The following is a 20,391-nucleotide window of genomic DNA, read 5'->3' as shown; positions in this document are numbered from 1 at the left end:
CCTTTACTTACCCTCTCCAGCAGTTCTCCTACTCCTTTCCCTTGCAGGCCACACCAGAAGCAGCAGTAGCTGCTGAAGCTGTACTCACGGTCCTCTTCCTTAGGGACCACAACCAGTCTCTCTCTCTCACGCTAGCACACACATACCAGTCATCTCCCTGATCAGTCTCTCACACATGCACAAGTCACCTCTCTGGCCAGTCTCTCTCAATCACACAATGCTCTCGCTCTCACTTACACACAAGCTCTCAATCACACACATGTTCTATCTCACTTACAAACAGGCTCAATCACACACATGCCCACTCTCTCTCACAGCCAGCCAAAAATATGCTCCATTTCTCTCTCGTACACACACATAAGCACCCTCCCTGACTCACATATACACCACACACATACAGAAGCACCCTCCCTGTCTCACACACAGAAGCACCATTCCTTTCTCACACACACACCACCCACACACAGGAGCACCAGTCCATTCTCACAGACACACCACCCACACACGGGAGCACCATTCCATTCTCACAGACACACCACCCACACACGGGAGCACCATTCCATTCTCACAGACACACCACCCACACACGGGAGCACCATTCCATTCTCACATACACACCACCCACACACAGGAGCACCATTCCATTCTCACATACACACCACCCACACACACAGAAGCACCATTCCTTTCTTACATACACACACACACACACACAGAAGCACCATTCCTTTCTTACATACACACACACACACACACAGAAGCACCATTCCTTTCTTACATACACACACACACACACACACAGAAGCACCATTCCTTTCTTACATACACACACACACACACAGAAGCACCCTTCCGATCTCAAACACACACACACACACACACACAGGCCCCCAGCTGAACAGCTCATCTTCGGCCCCGCCGACCTGGTCTCCAGCGGCGGCTGGCAGTGCCGGTTTTCTTTTCTTCGGCCCCGCTGGCTGCGAGTAGCACACGACACACTGGTTGATAATAGCTAGCCTAGGTCCTGCAGCTGCCACCAGTGTTGGGAATTGGGATACATTTTTTCACAATTCTGAGCAGGTTTGATGGAAGCAGTAGGTGGCTACTGGGTCTCCCCTAAACCTGTGGCACCCTAGGCGATCACCTAGTTCTTCCACCGGCCCTGTACATTTGAATATTTCACTTAAAATCTTTTTGAACCAAAGTCTGTATGTACACATGCAGAAACAGAATTTAACAGAGCAAATGCAGTTTCATTGAATCTCAGGTGCATGCATTGCTCTGTCTGGATGTTACAAGCCTTGGTTTGCTTATTCTTTTACTGGCATATTATATGATTGTCTCCACTGAGAATAACAACTGGAAGAGGGAGGGGAGAGCCTGGAAAAGGTGATGGGAGGAGGAGGGAGTGTTTACTTACAATTGTAAAGTTGTGTGATTTCTTGCAAATGAGATGAGAGAAATGAGGCTCCCAGGATATCTGTGTGATGGAGGACCAGACAGCTGGAAGTGGATGCCTATTTCAAGATCTAACAAGAGATGCTTAACTTTGTATTATATTCCACCTTTCATGACACTTCAAAGCAGATTACATTCAGGTACAATAGGGTTTACAATCTAAGGGCCTCATTTACTAAAGTGTTTTCTCCATTCTATCGGGTTAAATTTTAAAAGGAATGCATGTGTGCCCATAAACGTGTGTTTTGCAGCGTGAACAAAAATACGCCTCATTTGATAAAGTACGCGCGTAGCATTTAAAATACTGTTGCCACACATACTTCTACAGCCTTTACACGTGTATCTTGCACACTCAGGGAGAGAGAGAGAGAGAGAGAGAAACTGTATAGAGTCAGTCTGATATTCTCTATGGGGCGGATTTTCAGAGCCCTGCTCGCGTAAATCCGCCCAAAACCGGGCGGATTTACGCGAGCAGGGCCCTGCGCGCTGGTGAGCCTATTTTACATAGGCTCACCGGCGCGCGCAGAACCCCGGGACTCGCGTAAGTCCCGGGGTTTTCGGAGTGGGCGGGGCGGGAGGCAGGGCGGGGGGCGGGGCCGGAGCGTGCGGCGTTGCGGGGGCGTGTCGGCAGCGTTTTGGGGGCGGGTACGGGGGCGTGGCTACGGCCCCGGGGCGGGGCCGCGCCCTCCGTACCCGCCCCCAGGTCGTGGCCCGGCGCGCAGGAGGCCCGCTGGCGCGCAGGGATCCCCGACAAAGGTAGGATGGGGGTTTAGACAGGGCCGGGCGGGTGGGTTAGGTAGGGGAAGGGAGGGGAAGGTGAGGGGAGGGCAAAGGAAAGTTCCCTTCTAGGCCGCTCCGATTTCGGAGCGGCCTAGGAGGGAACGGGGGTAGGCTGCGCGGCTCGGCGCGCGCAGGCTATACGAAATCGATAGCCTTGCGCGCGCCGATCCAGGATTTTAGCCGATACGCGCGACTACGCGCGTATCTACTAAAATCCAGCGTACTTTTGTTTGCACCTGGAGCGCAAACAAAAGTAGGCTGTTCGCGCTCGTCTGAAAATCTACCCCTATGTATGTACCACTCTAGAGGGGCACTTTGAATCAGGGAGCAGTGCTAGCTGCAGTGAAAAAATCTACTCCTTGTCATCGCTTATAAGGGCTATAATTCTTTACTGATGTCAATTTTACTATGAATACCTCTGAATGTGTCTCTAACAACACCCCCCAGTCCCAACCCACCCCTATTCAAAGTGCCTCTCTAGAGTGGTACATACTGGGGCGGATTTTCAGAGCCCTGCTCGCCTAAATCCGCCCAAAACCGGGCGGATTTAGGCGAGCAGGGCCCTGCGCGCCGGGAAGCCTATTTTACATAGGCCTCCCGGCGCGCGCAGAGCCCCGGGACTCGCGTACGTCCCGGGGTTCTCGGAGGGGGGCGTGTCGGGGGCAGGGCCGGAGCGCACGGCGTTGCGGGGGCGTGTCGGCAGCGTTTTGGGGGCGGGTACGGGGGCGTGGCTACGGCCCGGGGCGTGGCCGCGCCCTCCGTACCCGCCCCCAGGTCGCGGCCCGGCGCGCAGGAGTCCCGCTCGCGCGCGGGGATTTACGCCTCCCTCTGGGAGGCGTAAATCCCCCAACAAAGGTAAGGGGGGGGTTTAGACAGGGCCGGGCGGGTGGGTTAGGTAGGGGAAGGGAGGGGAAGGTGAGGGGAGGGCGTTAGAGGATTCCCTCCGAGGCCGCTCCGATTTCGGAGCGGCCTTGGAGGGAACGGGGGTAGGCAGCGCGGCTCGGCGCGCGCCGGCTATACAAAATCGATAGCCTTGCGCGCGCCGATCCAGGATTTTAGTGGATACGCGCGGCTCTGCGCGTATCTACTAAAATCCAGCGTACTTTTGCTTGAGTCTGATGCGCAAGCAAAAGTAGGCTGATCGCGCTTCTTTTAAAATCTACCCCACTGTATATAGATAGTGTCAGACTGACTCTATACAGCATTTTCTAGAAGTGTAAAACTTTTATTAAAAATAGAGATATTTCATGTCATAATGTAATCTAACAAATCTGATTACCTCCCCACTGTTTCATATTGACCAAGAAGAGTTCTTTGGCTAATGTCTGAACACTGGTGGGTTAATATATCCAGGATGACTGTAGTGAACGCTTAGATTTTCCTCGATTAGCTTTCGTTAGGGCATTAATAGAAACATGACATTTTTCCTTCAGGGTAAATCATCAGCCAACAGTTGGCTCAAATGAGCTTAGGTGGCTATTGACAGCAATATTAGTTATAAAAAGAGGAAACTGTGACTTGCCATTACTTAGGCAAAACACATTTTCTTCTTTTTGTAACTAATATTTTTAAATTGCAGCAAATAGTTAAGCATCTTTCAAAAAGGATCAGACCATTTCCTCTGCACATAATAGCAATCCCATAACACCTCTTATAGTGCTGTTGACTCCACTATCTTACAGGCCGATACAGTAAAGTCCGCGGGACAGCAGGCTAAGCACGCACACTGGCCACTAGCCGGTGCGCGCGATTCTGTATATAAATTAAGCCCGGCGGTAAAAATGGGCAAAAGGAGGCGCTAGGGACACTAGCGCGTCCCTAGCGCCTCCTTTTTGACAGGAGTAGTGGCTGTCAGCAGGTTTGACAGCTGATGCTCAATTTTGCCGGCATCGGTTCGAGCCCGCTGACAGCCACAGGCTGGAAACCGGACGCCGGCAAAATTGAGCATCCGGTTTTCGGCCTGACAGCCACGGGCCGAATTCAAACTTTTTTTACTCTTTGGGACCTCCGACTTAATATCGCCATGATATTAAGTCGGAGGGTGCACAGAAAAGCAGTTTTTACTGCTTTTCTGTGCGCTTTCCCGGTGCTGGAAGAAATTAGCGCCGACCTTTGGGTCGGCGCTAATTTCTGAAAGTAAAATGTGTGGTTTGGCTGCACATTTTACTTTCTGTATCCCGCGGGCATACCTAATAGGGCCATCAAAATGCATTTGCATGTTGAGGGCGCTATTAGGTGCCGCGGGTTGGACGCGCGTTTTCCTCCCCTTACTGAATAAGGGGTAAGGGAAAACGCACGTCCAAGAGGAGGCTAACAGTGCGCTCCGTCGGCCTGTACGTTAGAGTCCACTTCTCTGTCCTCATATATGTGCAATATGCTGCCACACAAAAGTAATTGCTGCCACCTCAGACATGGCTGCACTTTTAATTGTTTGTAAAATGCTTGGCAATAGCCTTCTAAACATGACAGGTTGCAGAGCTGCACATTATGATTGTAATGGATATAGTATGGTAATACTGCACTATTTGCCATGCTGTCTGTTTCAGATCTCTCATTGTTTTGGTGCATGCTCATGTGCAGGTATATAGGGGACTGGCAATACTGAATTATTTTAAGAGCAGCCATTATGCCTCCAGTGAATTTCTGGTATACCCCCTCACACCCTCCCTGCAAGGGAAGGGGTGGATGGGTGATGGGGGAATTATTCTCACAGCTCAATCAAAGTCAGGCTTTCTTGTGCTGATGGAGCCGCAGTTTCATGAGGATCCCAGAGGAAACAAATAATGCAATGAGCTACTGCAGAGTGAGGCCAACTTCCTTCCTTCCCTCCATCCCCTCCCTGTCGCCGGCTAGTCGCCTGTCATCCTGTTAACACATTCACTTGGGGCTCCCTGCATGCACAGCCTGATTAATCCCTGAGTGTATTTTTTCTTTTTTGGTTAAAGTGGAATACGTGCTCAGTGATGAGCAAGTAGCTGAAAAGAATAATATGGAATTTTGCAGGCAGATGACTGGTTCTTGCTTTCTTGACCATGTGCAGTGCTTACCTAGTGAAGTTCAGAGGTCACTGAAGACCCTGTAAAACTGTTCTCCAGCTCCAGCATTTACTTAATGAACTGCAATGCTCATTTTTACAAGAGCAGGCACAAACTTGATTTGTACATAAATCTCTCGTTAAGATCAGTGGGCTATAACTTTATTGGCCACTGTCCTGCAGTTTTTGGTTCTCCTACAGGCACAGTGACCCACAGTAAAAGAATATGATACAGTATGTTCTGTAAGAGTGGCCAAGATAAGGAATGATAGTGCCAGATTAGCAGCAGGGTAGTTTTATGGTGATAAATGCTGAGAGAAAAAAATGGATTCTTAAGTGTAAATAAATTATTTTCTGTTTTAATGATCAAAGCATTAAAGGAGATGAAAGAAGTGGGGCCGGAAATACTAACAATACCGTTGCAGAGCAATCTGGAAAGAAGGAACAATGCCAAGTGAGTGGAGGAAAAGCATGCTGGAGCCAGCCTTTAAGAGGAAAGGAGATGTGCAGGACTGCAGTAATTACAGAAGGACAACACAAGTGAGCCATGCGCTCAAGTGGTGGAAAAGATTATACAAAAGAGGTTAAGGAACTTATTAAAGTTCAGTGACAACCAGATGAGGTTCTGTCAAGGAAGATCAAACATGGATACAAATTTCACATTGAAGAACCTGTTGGGGAAATATAGAGAAAAGAAAGCTTCCCACATGGTATTTTTGCCCAGACAGGGTGCCCAGAGAAAGCAAGTTTGCTTCTCATAAGCAGAGTTTTCTGCAGACAGTAGGATGAATTAGCTATGACATGTGGCATGACATCATCCAATGGTGCCCGACGGGTCCATTTCTCTGGCTCGGCAGAGCTTTTACTACTGAGGATGCATGGGAGTCCATGCACTCACGCACAGCAGCCCCCAGTTGATTGTACAATTTAGCTTTAGTGAGGTAGTCAAAGCTCCGGTGAGACAGATGTGTATTAAGCATGGCTAATTCAGTCTGCTGTCTACAGAGAACGCCGTTTATGGTAAGCAAACTTGCTGTCTCCGTCAACAAGCAGGGCTGAATTAGCCATGAGACATGGGGAGTCCCAAGTTGAGGGTTATGTAGTGCAGCACTTACTAAATAAAGCAACCTAGCTACCCCGTGGAAAGTGGATTACTGGGTGAACAAGCTGCACAAAACTGCTTGTCCAAATTTACTGTCATTTTTGGATATATTGTTCAATGAGGAAGGTGCATACAGCCAGATTCATTAAGGCTTTTCTCCCATTTTGTGTCTATGGGTAAAGCCCTTAGTGAATCAGGTATCAAGTTTGCAGATGACTGCAATGGAGACAGCTCTTAGGAGAGCAAATGAAAAACCCCTTGCTATGGACTTGACAGAATCTGTAATTATAAGGCCAACCAACGCACAGCAGCATGCAATACAGTCTGCTAGCCAGTTGACAAGGAATGATTGGCAACTGCTACTCCCAGACTGTTAGGATTGTAGGATGCAAATAGTTGAGAAGCCTGACGATGTGAGAGAGTTCTATCTCACAGTCCAGCACATGAAGGGCCATCTCTCCACTATGCACGTGGCTTGATTTCAGTGAAAAACAGAGACCACCTTAGGAGAAATTCAGGATGTGTGTGGTGCACCATTCTTGTGAAAGAACTGCAGTGCTTGACCCTTCTAGCTGAAAAAATAGTGATTACGAACACCCCCTTCCAGGTGTCACTTCCATGTAAGAGACTTCAAGGAGGCAAAATCCAATAGTTCAACACTGAGATCCCATGACATAGAATGATTTGAAACTGGAAGCACCATATGCCACAAACCCTCCATAAATTTTGATGCCCAAGAAAAAGCGAGATCGGTTCTTACTTTACTTGGAAGCAGTAAGCAGCGAAAGCACTAAGGTGCACTCTCACTAATGAAGCATTGTGACCCGATGGAGAGAGGGAGAATAAGTACTGATGCAGAACCTTGGAAAAACAGGCAAAGGGACCCAGAAAGCTCACCTGTACAATCTTCCAGTATATGGCTTTCTATCCAATAAAATGATGGCCTTGACCTCTGATGGCGAAAAAGGAGACTACCAAACATTCAGCATCCTTGTCATGAGGTTGCATGAGGGAAGGTTTGGGAGGTAAGATGATCTTGCCCCTGTGTTAGCAGCAAGGGCTCCTCTCCCAGAGGAATTGGATGGATAGAAAACTGGATGAGACAGGAGAAACCATACTTTGGGTCAGGTGGAATGAAGAGGAAAAGCCTTGTCCAATATTTCTGAGCTATTCCTGCCACTAACCGCAGTTGTGGAAACGCATACAGCAGGTGTGCCTTCCATTTTAGCAGAGAAGTGATCAAAGTGGACCTCAATTTGCTCCTTAGGAACAATGCTTCCCAATGCAAGTAAGTCTGAGGTTGTCAGCCCCAAAAGGCCAGACTGTCTGTCAGGTTGGAAGAACCTGTGGAGGTGATCTGCTAATTTGTTGGAAAATCTGGGAGTGACTACTCCCTGAAGGGAGGCCTTGTGACCGAAAGCCCATTCCCAATCTGTTAAGATTCCCAGCAGAGTGTCATGGACCCTGTACCTCCTTACTTGTTTATGTAGACTACCATTTGATTGCTGGTTTGGATCTAAAGTCTTATTCCTTGCATGAAAATGCTCTCAGCGGAAACTAGAGTGGCTCACAGTTCCAAGAGACTTGTCTGTAAAAAAACATTCTGTACTATGGTCCCTGACACGGAAGGAACCAGTGATAAGGGAAAAACCCGAAGATGGAAAGCTTTCTCAGGACCAATGGGTTTAGATACCAGTGAAGGGACATCTTCATCACCAAGAAACCAACATAGAGTGAAATAGGGGTTGACATAGCTGAATTCAGTGAGAGCAGAGGGCCCAGTGGAGACAAGCTTTAGGTGCATAAGGGGATTACATGCCCTTCCTCCGCCATGTGATCCAAAATAAGTATTACTGACCAGCAGTGGTCTGGCCTAACTGTAGCAAGATCTGGACCAATGCATATGGAAGAAAACCCTTTCTGATAGAAGGAACATACCTTCCTCCACCCAATCTGTCCATGCCCCAAAGTAATAAAGTTTAAGGACTGAGGGCTGAAAGACTTCTTCAGGGAATCCCAGACCCCCACTTGAGATGGTCAAGTTGCTAGTCAGTCTTCTATATATGGGAAGATGCACATTCCATGGTGGCAAAAGTGTGCCACCACCACCACTGAGTATTCAGCGAAGACCCTTGGGCCAGCCAAAAAGCCAGAGTGTAGAAGTCCATTAAATCCAAATTCCAGTTCCTTATTTCGAAAAAAGGGCAGGGTGGAGTGGAAGTATTTCCTTTTTAATTTCTCCTGGAACCGTCTCCTGATCACTCTTCAGGATAGGTCCCAATCCCCTTGAAAACTTAGAGGTGAAAAGAATAGCAGGAATAGAACCCTTTGCTATGATCCTCAGGAGGAACAGGCTCTAATGCCTGCTGTCAAAGGAGTGATTCTATCTCGAAATTCAATTTGGGGTAATTGAGACAGATCTGAATTGAAGACCAAAGAATGGTAATGCTTTGGAAGAAGGGAGACACATAAATGGTAATCACACTTTGCAAACTTGAGGACCCAGCGGTCCTTAACAACTTTTCTCCAATTGTCAAGTAATAGCTGAAAAACTCTCTCCCAATGGAGACAGTTAAGATTCAAGCCAGAAAAACTGGGTTTAGACTGTGGGTCCTTGGGCTTGTAGGAATATAAAGGTATTCTGTAGCCTGTGGGGGACAGCCTGCTTCCCCCCCCCCCCCCCCAACCATGTCTCTCCGGGAAGGAGCATTGCTACTGAAGATTACCACAGAATTAACTTCTATGAAGTATGAGCAGCCCAAGAAAGGACACTACTAGTTCATCAGAATTAGAACTGTATTTATCAGACATTTCAGGCTAACTGGCTAGAAGAATTCAAGCCACTTAGGAATTTTAAAGACGTCATTTATACTGCAATCCTTAACCCAGCATATATTTATAATGACTACACCTTAGCACGTGATAGGTAAAGTTAGAGCAGAGCACATCAGATAACTTTGACTTGTTTCGGATATTAATTAATAAACGTAGCTCACTAGTCCCCATAACTTCAGAAGATTACCATCAGTCTCATCATTATAGTTGTCTGGTTTGCAGGCCGTGGGAAATGCTGTGGCTAATGGAGGATGTCCCTGGAACAGCAGCACAGCATCAGTGCAGCAGGCTGGAGATTTTCTTATATGTAGGGTCCTCTGGTATGCTGAAACTGGTCTGCAGGAGAAGGGCAGGGAATGCTGACTCAGGTGTTGTCTTCTTCCACTACTACTGCCTCCCTGAACCCCTCTCCTCTGCTGCTTTTAGAGCTAAGATATACATATGTAAGAGCTTATACATAGTCAAACAGGAGCACAAAAATGGGGTATTTTCTTCATTTCAGACTGCTAGACCGCCACTGCTGCATGACAGCTCCTGATCAGGGCACATGATTTCTGGTCTTGTAACATTTTGAGCCAACGAGCTGACATGGCTGTAGCAGAGTTCACCTGTGAGCCGACCTGTCTGATAAGCTCACCTTCCAGGCAGATTTGGGCTCTGTTACAGGTCTTGAAACTATCCTTAAAAAACAACATTAGCCTTTTTGTTTCAGGACTTCTGTTTACAGAGATAAGTTGTTATTCTTCAGAGAGGCCTAGTTAAACAGTCTTGCCATTCCAGTCAAATTCCATCACCTCTGTATTTCTGATGAAATACAAGTCGGTGTCCATCTTGTGAAGTCAGTATTCATATTTTGCTGCATCAGCAGTAAAACGTCTGGTATCTCCTACAGGCTGACTTCCCTCACATGTGTGACCTCTTGCTGGAAGCTGCTGCATAGTTGCTGAAACATGCCATTGAAATGGATAGAATAGGCATCTCTGAAAAAAGGGGTGCCTTGAAGCGAAAAGTTGGCTGCTTGTTATCCTTAATCTCCCAAAGAGAATATCACTGGAGTGCATTGGGGGATAATAAGGGACTTTTTTGCCATTCTGATTTCTAGAACACCACAATGGACTAAAGTGATTGGTGGATCACCTCAAAAGAAATGGATGCTCTGTAGTTGAGAACCAGTTTCCTTATCCTGGAGGGCAGGGGATTGGTTTGTTTCAACACAGGCCCCAAAGAATGTGAAATATGAGGTTCTCTGCTATTATTCCAAAAACTCCTCCCTAGAATCACTCAAATTACCTTCCCCCCACCCAGATCTCTGGCAAGAAAAGCCTACTAATGGGGACAAAAATTCAACAGATCAGGAAAAAGGAGATGAAGAAATTCCCATAGACTCTTCCTGAGAGCTTAATGACAGTGATCACGGCAGGGATTTCATTCATCTCAGAGGAGAAATACTCTCTGGCATCCTCCACTGTGGGGAAACAGATTGTCCAACTGAAGCAGACCAATGCCTCCAGCCATAGTGAGGAATTCGAAGGGACTCTGCTGATAGGAATAAACCTGTATGTATCCTTCTTGGAGAAGAAACTGGGCTATGATCATGTGATGCCCTTGATATTTCCCATGACAAGGCCCTGGACATAGTGTCTCAAACAGATGATGCTGACAAGGCTCTGAATGGGTGTGTGCAATGAGATGTCCCACCTAGGCAGAGTTCAAGTGCACTTGCAGGAGGTCAAGATGCCTGCACTGGGCTCCAAGCAGAAGGTCCCAGGTGGACTACGTATGTTTGCCAAAGGTACTGTGGAACAAATAGGCTCAGTTATTTCCAGATTTAGAGAGGGATACCATGATTGGGAGGCCACAACTTCTGCGCTGAGGTTTCTATATCAAGTGCACCATGCAGATGCATTGAGGGCACCGACGGCACCAGATGTTGTGTTGAAAGCGTAGAATGCACCAGTGCATTAACGGCACCAGACGCTCCTGTGATGAAGGCACTGGGTGCCACAAGTCCCCCCTCTCCTCCCTCGCCCCCAACAGGGCATCTGACACCCCACACTTTCGCGTTCTGCTCAAATCTGAGATCGCAGTGGATCCAGAATCCAGCACTGCAGGGAGTTGTAGCCCTGTTTAAGGAGCTTCTGCTGAACTCAAGTTTATCTGAAGTAGGAGAAGCATCTTATGGAAAACATTTTAAATGAGAGAAAAAAGTTACATCTCCATGCGGATAAAAAGAGATTGGGGGAGGGCTCACAAGCAGAGTGCATGCAGGAGCTCCCATGCATGCTCAGTAGTAAAAGTTCTGCTGAGCTAGAGAGATGACATCACCCCATGTGTTATGGCTAATTCAGTCCTGCTTGTCGACAGAGAAATGATTTGATGGTGGATGACAAAGAGAGTTATCCCAAACATTTACATACAGCTGATGAAGGACATGTCGGGATAGTAAAATCCAGGTAAAGCTTGTGGACAAAAGCAAACTTTCCCGTCAAAGCAAGAGTAAGGCAAGAGTCAGATCTGAGTTTCTTCCTCTTCATATTTGTACTGGATAAATGAAAAAGGATTTTCAGAAGGAGCCCTCATGGAGCATGGTAGTTTCCAACAACATAATATGCAGAGAGCAGAGAAGAAGCAAAGAAGACCTGGAAAGATGGGTACAATATATGGAAAGAGGAAGACTGAAGATCAACAGAACAAAGAGTACATGGTGGCAAAATTTACTGATGAAAGCAGTGAGATAGAACGTTATGAGAACTGGAGAAAAGAAATTGCAGTCAGCTGAGGATTTTAGATAGTTTGGTGCAACAACAAACACAAGCAGGAGAAAGCAAAGTAAGGGCCATAGGTGAATAGCTAAAGTGGGAAGAAATGAGAGGTGCTACCTGTGATAAGGGAATCCCAGCTTGGTTAAAAGTAGGAGTGTGTAAAATGGTACAGAGCAGAAGTCTGGAGCATGTGAGAGAAGAAATAGCAGTGGTGATTTTTGGACTGACATGAAATGACAAGGTCAAGACGAAGAGGTTAGGAAAATGCTGGAGGTGTCTGAGATTGCAAAGTTGAGGGAAGGGAGTGGTGTGGTTTGGATAGGGGGGAAAGAAGAGATGAACGTTACAGTAGGAATGTGATGGAAAGGAAGGTGGAGGCTATAGTGCCCAAAGGAAGATAAAAAAAAAAAAGGCACTGTTTAGCAGGATATCAAGGCTCACGGCTCAAGCAAGAAAACTGAACTTGACCAGGCATGATGGTGGAGAGGTGGCTAGGACTGTGCCAAATGCTAAGACATTAGTTCACTAGCATTATACTACAGCATGACCAAAACTAGGAATACTACTACTGTAACCTCAAGTCAAGGCTGAAATCAGGGACATTTAATTCAGCACAGGGGTCAAGAAAAAAAAAACGTACAAGGAAGGATTTCAAAACAAATTACTGGGAGCGTAAGATAGTCTATAGAGGTAATGGTGTAATGTACATTTTTAGGAAACATAAAGCTTTAAGTACTGACACAACCATTTAAAATGATAAGCTTTTCTACTAAACTTCCAGGGTATTTGTTACAAAATATCAAAGTTATATGTATACAGATAAAATACTGGATGAGACCATCCCTGTCTTTGCTGCAGCTTCCTTCTTCCATTGAGTAGCAGTTAGGGAAGAGACACATTTTTGTCAGTGTGAGAAAATGGAAGTGCAGAATCCCCTTGAGCAGCGAGATTGTGGAACAGCTGTCACAGGGGTGTGACATTGCAGATCTCAGCCATGGGAATACAGCACAACACAGTCTGTGCTGCGTTACTGTTCAGAACCTGAGCTCTAATTCCAAAACAGCATCTGCCTCAGTGTAAAAGGGTTTCACAGAATGTCTTTCTGCTAATTAATGGCACACACGGGATGCACTGGTTTTGGGGAGGGGTGTTCTGGCATTCTGCTTCTTCCTCCCCTATCATCCGTTCCTTCCTGGGTTATTAACAACAACAACAAAAAAACCCCACAGGTGCTATTGTGGCTGTTTGTATATGTATACACATATATATATACACACACACATACATTATTTATTTTTATTTATTTTTGATTTTTATATACTGATATTCCTGTACAAAATTACAAATCACACTGGTTTACAAAGAACAAAACTTTGCATAAGAGTGTTACATGGAACAATATGACATTATATATATGTATGTATGTATATATATATACATACATATACACACACACACACACACACACATATATATATATATATATATGTGTGAATGTGTATGTGTAATGTGTGTGTGTTTGTAGTGGTGAGGGTTGATGGACCCACATCTCCCTGCTTCCCTGCATGTGCCAGTTGTAAATGCTGGAACTCAAGAGGTCATAAACTTACTCTGTTAACATAAAATAGGTTCATGGGGAATTCAAGCTTCTAAACAACACTGGACTGTCAGAATACACTTGGAAAATGGTTGCACTATCATCATTACCTTGTTCAGTACACATTTTCATGAGTGTTTTCTGCCTCTCTTATGAGTCAATATGGGTGGTTGGCAGCGTCTCTGTGTTTGGCAGCAGGTTCTGGCCAGGACAACTCTAGCTCTCTGTCAAAACAAGACAGGCTAGCCCAGTCCTGATTTTATATGATTGCATGCATGGAGCTGTAGTTCTGTTTTTTCTTACAGAAATCAGATCTACAATTACATACCTGCAATAAGAGGTAAGAATCAGTCTATCCCTTTTGACATATGCTCATCCTAGTTCTGACTCTTATGTAATAACAGATGCCACAAACAGCACATAATTATTTTACCTTGAGCACCTACAAATTGTACATTTGTAAACTGCATTAGAACAAATTACTTTTGCTCCCAGTGAGTCTGTTCCGACTGCTGTTCCACTGTGCACAGTGACACAGAACCAGAATTACAGGTGGGGGAATCTGTCAGGCAATTTGGAAATCTGTGATGATGAGACTACCTTAGGTGGAACCACCATTAATCTATAGTCCAGTCTGCCAGCCAATCAGTGACTAGATCCAGTGGTTATTTACAGACCATAGAAGCCCAGTGAACACTGATGCTCATGTTGTCATACAGAAAAAAGTAAAATGTGCAACTTATTTTTTTCAACATTTTAAAAATTCAGTTTCTTAATACAGACAGAACCTTCAGCATCAAGCTCTATCACCATAATTGCCCTTATTGATTTGTCTGAGATCCTGATCTTTGCCTTATGTCATCTGACTTTTATCACGGATCCTGGGGATTGTTAGCATCAGCTCTGAGGTTTAAGACATTCCCTACAAAATAGCTATTTTATGACTGTAAAATGACTGTAAACTGAGTTTAGTCACCTCAGGTGACTAAACTCAGTCTTTTGCCTCTGCATTAATCTGTTGCGAGACATTGCCAAAGGGCAGCTGGGGTTTCAGTGCTGCACTTCAGTATTATCTAGATTCTATATTCCTTGGCCACTCATTCATTTTTTTTAAATTGTTTACCAGTAGTTCATTAAACCAATGACAAACATCAGCCACGAGCTCTTCTGCCCACCATGAGTTACCACTTGACCCAGGTTAACTCTGAGAAGCCAGTTCTGTTCTTGTGCTATTGCATATCTAGACTTACAGGAAAGGAAAAAAACTACAAGTGCTTAGATGCAAAATCGGAACTGGATCAGCTGGTCAGGCAGCAGCCCTATAATCTACCTATCTCAGAGTTTTGGAAGTAGGCACTTTCTATCCCATTTATTTATTTATATACCATCACTCTGTATACAATCATGGCGGTTCACAACAAATTAAAAGATACATCAACATAGTCATAATAACTAAAAACCTAATATAAAAAAAGAAACATTTATACAATACATCCGGGTAACATAATCTGAGATATCTCAACCTATTTATTGCCATTTCCTCTTCCAGCAGATAAAAATAAACAAAACTGCTGCCCCTGATCATTGATTTTAATTGCTGCTATCATAGGCCAATTTGAAAAGCCAAGTTTTTAGTTCATTTTTTAAAATAACCTCAACTCATTTTGTAATCTCAGCTCATGCGATGAGTTCCACAGTTTTGGCCCAGCCACAGAAATGGCCCTCTCACGTACTTCATTCACGTGTGCAGATCATAATGATGACATGTTTAGGAGGCCTTTATTTGCTGATCATAAATCCCTTTGTGGGGTGTAAAAGTGGAATGAAGCACTTAAACAATCTGCATTGTTTGAGTTAATACTGAATTCTAAATTTAATAGGCAACCAGGGTAGTGAAATCAGAATTGGGGTAATATGGTCGTATTTTATTTATTTATTTATTAGCTTTTATATAATCGACATTCGTGGGTACATCATGCCGGTTTACAATATAACTGAAGGAGGAAATTACAAAAAACCAGGGTGGGGGGAGAGGGAGCAGTTAGGAAGAGAGAAGGGGTGAGAGAAGAGAGGGAAAAACAGGAAGAGGAGAAAAGGAACAGTACCTGATGGAAAACAACAGAAGAACATAATAAGTAGCATTGCAAATTATACACTCAGTAAGGGACTGTGTATAACCTTATAAACTGTGGATAACCTGATATACATTATACACTCCAAAAAGTATTATATACAGTAATATACATTACCTTTTACCAGTACATACAGGAGACACTATATATGACATTACAAATTATGCGTTCAGAAAGGCAACTATATATAGACTAGCAGGGTTGCTATAGGGAAACGTAAGGTTTAAAGGATAGCGGAGGGGTAAAATAAAAGGGGTATAAAAGGGTTTCTATAGGGAAAAAGGAAGGGTATAAGGCAGTGGCATTTTGTAATAGTTGTACAGGTCTTGATGTATTAGCTGGGATTCTTAACAGTATAGCGCGTTACAACAGTCTGTATTAGCAGAGATAAGAGTTTCTGAAATCATCAAAGTGGAGTAAAAGGTTTTAAGAGATGTAATTCATTGTAACCATCCCTTACTATCTTGTTAATCTGTTTCTTCATGGTGAGGTTACCATCAATTATTGCTCCCAAGTCACGGACTCGATCAGTCAGATCTCGAGTGGAGACTCTTACAAAGTGATTTAACCGATTGATGGGAATTTTTCGATTTAATAGTATTATTTTGGTTTTTTGCTTATTGAAGACCAGTTTCATATGAACTAAAAGTTGTTGAACTGTTGAAATGTATATTTCTAGTAACTTTAAAGATTGTTCCATGGATATTTCTATGGGTACTAAGAACTGTACATCATCGACATAGATGTAGTAGCTTATGCCTAGTCTGGGGAGCATATAGATGTTAACAAGTGTAGCTGACAGGGCTGATCCCTGTGGTACCCCCATAACCATTTGCACTGTATCTGAGGAAAAATTGCCAATTCTTACTTGAAAGGAATGATTTGTTAAAAAGGAGGTGAACCATTTCAATATTTTATCAGTCAAGCCAATTTCTGATCATCTCTGAACCATAATCTAATCTATCTACTATTAACTCTTGGCTTTCCCACAATCGTCTAAAATTGAATCCATCTAAGACTGAGATTGTCCATCTAACATCCATTTCAGATACTTAATTGGCCCACCTTCACATTTGATAACAAACGGCGTATCGATCCCGATAACACACTATGCCACAAATTTAGGAGTCATCATAAACACGGATCTATCAATGAAACAACACATTTCCTCTTTGACAAAAAAATCATTTTACAAACTGCAACTCTTAAAACGTCTCCGTCCTCTTCTTTTTCATCACGATTTCCGAACTATTCTACAGTCCCTAATTTTTTCTGGCCTAGACTACTGCAATGCTCTTTATCTAGGATTACCTGACTCCTCAATCTACTCCTTACAATTAGTTCAAAACAGTGCAGCTCGCATTCTATCTGGTATCTCCCTCTGAAATCACATCACACCTACTCTTCAATCCCTCCACTGGTTACCCATAAAATTCAGGATAAAATATAAAAGTACTCACTATCATTCATGGTTTAATACACAACTCCTCCTCCACCTGGCTCTGTTCTCTGCTTCGCATCTATAAACCTACTCTGCATTTAAGATCATTAACACAAAACCTATTAGACATTCCATCTCCTCGACAGGCAAGATTAGACATCACCAGAAGGAGAACATTCTCTGTAGCGGGACCCTCCCTCTGGAATTCTTTACCAAATCCACTCCGTTTATTATCAAATCCACTTCATTTCAAAAAATCTTTGAAAACATATCTGTTTCAATTAACATTTAATATCTCACCAACTCACTCAACTTCCACTACTCAACCCCCTTCCCTTCCCCCTTCCTCTTTATAGTATTTCCCTCTGTGAACCATTTCAATAAAACAGACTTACCCCTTTCCCTCTTTTTTTTGAGAATATTTTCCTCTAGATACTTCTTAGCCCTTCCCTCTTCCTATGCCCATAAAGCGATCTATGGCACAGTTCCTTTGTATTAAGATTTTTTGTTAAAATTAGTTACCTACTAGTTATATACCAATTTGTGTATTTTTATTCCTTTTAATTAACCTTTTAATTGCGTGTATTTCATATTTTTGTAAACTGTTTTGCAAAATTTATTTTTAAAAAACGGTATATAAATACTTTTAAATAAATAAATAATTCCGCAATCTATGGGATCAAATGCAGCAGGCAAATCCAGTAAAACAAGTAGATATGATTTGCCTGCATCAAATCCACATAAGACAGTATCAGTTAAAGCTAGAAGTAAGGTCTCTGTGCTATAGTTTTTTTCTGAAACCAAACTGAGTTGGGAATAGTATATTCCTAGACTGAATATATTCTGCTAGTTGACTGAGCACAACTTTCTCAATAATTTTTGATACAATGCACAATCACAGGGACTTTTTCCTATAGCGTTGGCTTGCATGACTCAATGCTTCCCCAGATATTACCAGCCTGAAAGATAGTATCAGCAAAGATCCAATGAGTCCTAAAACTCCTAAGGTTACTATTTTGTTGCATTGCCCTCTCCCCAATTTAATCATCTTCTTTAGTGGGGTGCGCCAAGATCCTGGGAAGGAGAGATGGAGGAGCCGAACAGAAAAGCAGAGAGGAAGGAAGCTGGCAGAATGTTATCCAGGATGGCTCCCAGGCAGTGGCAATGCTATAAAATATCCCTCAAAGGGAAGGCATAGCAGTGTTACTGAAGTGAATCAGAAATTGCAAATCTGAGGAATTATACTGGGTCAGGCACCATGGTCCTTCTAAACCATGGGCAGCAGAGCACCTGCAAGGCCCTGAATGCAAAGTTGTTTGGGGGGTAGAAAGGGGAAGAGAAGTGGGGCTCAAAATTGGACAAAAGGAGAAATGAATGTTTTCCCCATAGGCACGAAATGGGGCTTTACTTATTCTTTTTTTTTCAGAAATCAGGCTTTTGATGCGGTAATGACTTTGTCTTAAAAGACCCTCTCCACCTCCCTCTGCTCGACACCAATTGTTTTCTTACAAGCGAATTCTGCACACATATTTCTACAAGAAGAAATACAATCACAGGCAGGGACACAGTGGGACTCTGCGATGTTAAGCAGAATGTTCTGATAAGAGACTGGGACAGGATGTTCATGTTAAAGGAATTCAGTTTATTATTGTACAATGTAGAATAAGGAGCTGGGAAAGCTGTGTTTTAGTAGTGAAACAGTTTTTCAAGAAAAGCCTGCATGAGTGGAATCAGGTTCTGTAGTGTTTTCCACCCTAGCAAGGCCATGCTCCCCATACTCCACCCTCTAAGCAAATACACACACACCCCACTTTGGGGCACCGGAGAGATGTAATATACCTGAGAAAAGGTTGATCTGATTTGCTGCAAGAAGTTGTGATCAATTTTCAGACGGGCTGTTAACAATCAGAAAAGTTTGTAGGACTTTCTGCTAAAGAAGCAATCCACCCATCGCTGTCCCGGCGGCTCAATTTCTGGCATCTTTTTATCTCATTTAACTAAACCTTTGTGCGCTTGGTTGCAAAGCTAAATGGACTTAGCTATTTATTGCAATTTGCTGTGCACATTTCTTTTACATTTCAATCAATGGGCTAATTGGGTTGCATTTCAGATATGTGCGGGTACCGAAACACTCCAGCTTTTTAACATTTAAACAAATAAAGCAAAACAGCCCTATCAGCTGCTCGCCTTTTGCATTTCTGGATATAAAATACATGGAGAGCCAGCTCAAAGCTTCGCCCCAGTTTCTTTCTCTGTCTTACCTGCTGGTCTTCATCCAGGAGAAACGCCAAAGCAGACACACTCAGCTAGCTTGAACTGTTTCACAGAACAGGGGGTGTGTGGGAGGCTTTTCCCAGCTTTCTAAAGTATATCACAAGATGTCTCGCTTAATTGTGGAGAGGGGTACAAATCTTGAACCCTTCTTCGCTTCAGGGCAGCAGGATACCAGACTCACCCTGCCTAGGTTTCTGCGTTTCTCATTAGTGATCCCCCATGTAAAATTCATGCCTTGCCAGGGATCACATAGTCCTCTGAAACTTGATCCCAAGGAAAAGAATTAAAAAAAAAAAAGTTTTTGAAATTCAAGAAGGAGCCTGAGTGCTGGAGGCAGAAGGGTTGGACTGACAGCTGTTCCGTCCAGTGGCGCTGAAGGCTTTCTATAAAGTACCCAATAGGCAGAGGCCAGAAGGGAAGGGCCTATTCCATGGGTATTTCATCTGAGAAGGGGGAAGCGGAGGAAGAGGCAGTCCTGGGTTGTTTTTTTTCCCCCCACTTCATTTACAGTGAGATATATTAGTTCAAGAAAAAACAAACAGGAAGCCTGAAGGATGAGGGAAGCTGGGAGTGCTGTTCGGTCTGCTTTGGCCTGCACGGAGTAGCTGCATGTCTTAGGCACGCCACTGGCTTGGTTTTGCTGTGTGCAGAGCAGCTGAGGCACTGTGAATATTTCATGGCATTGTAAACGTCTCCCTTCAGCCTCAACGGCCAGATTCTCTGTTCTCAGCCATAACCGGGTTTACATATGTTTGGTCTGGGTTTTCCCCCCAAATGTGTTTATACAGTAGAGCATCTTCGTCTCAAAAATCTGTTTGGCAACTTAGATAAACCAATACTATAAATCTTGCGAGACTCCTTTACCTGTAAAGCAGTGTATTAGCACATAGTTTTTTATTGTTGTTTTTTCAAATCTGTTTATTGGTATTTTGTTGGGGAATACAAAACATTAAAATTTTCTGTAAACAATCTGAAC

The 20,391-nt window shown here is 44.0% G+C and overlaps 1 protein-coding gene across 6 annotated transcripts in view; it reads right to left on the bottom strand.

The window, feature by feature from the left end:
• TNFAIP8L1 (TNF alpha induced protein 8 like 1) overlaps nucleotides 1-19,851 on the bottom strand; it is an 87,045-nt gene extending 67,194 nt beyond the window's left edge. For 2 of the 6 annotated variants that reach the window (XM_029614560.1, XM_029614559.1), the window contains exons 1-2: nucleotides 19,403-19,777; nucleotides 1,421-1,529 (exon numbers count right to left, since the gene is read on the bottom strand). The gene's annotated coding sequence lies outside the window, so the exon portion shown is untranslated. Of the gene's footprint in view, nucleotides 1-1,420; nucleotides 1,530-18,980; nucleotides 19,133-19,402 lie in introns of those variants that run through there. The other 4 variants (XR_003858437.1, XM_029614561.1, XM_029614556.1 and 1 more) reach the window with 4 other exon arrangements.
• Between the last annotated feature and the right edge of the window lie 540 nt (nucleotides 19,852-20,391).

The sequence above is a fragment of the Rhinatrema bivittatum genome, chromosome 8 (genome assembly GCF_901001135.1).
Source record: "Rhinatrema bivittatum chromosome 8, aRhiBiv1.1, whole genome shotgun sequence".
Taxonomy (NCBI): Eukaryota; Metazoa; Chordata; class Amphibia; order Gymnophiona; family Rhinatrematidae; genus Rhinatrema; species Rhinatrema bivittatum.
This window is presented reverse-complemented; position numbering and strand designations above follow the sequence as displayed.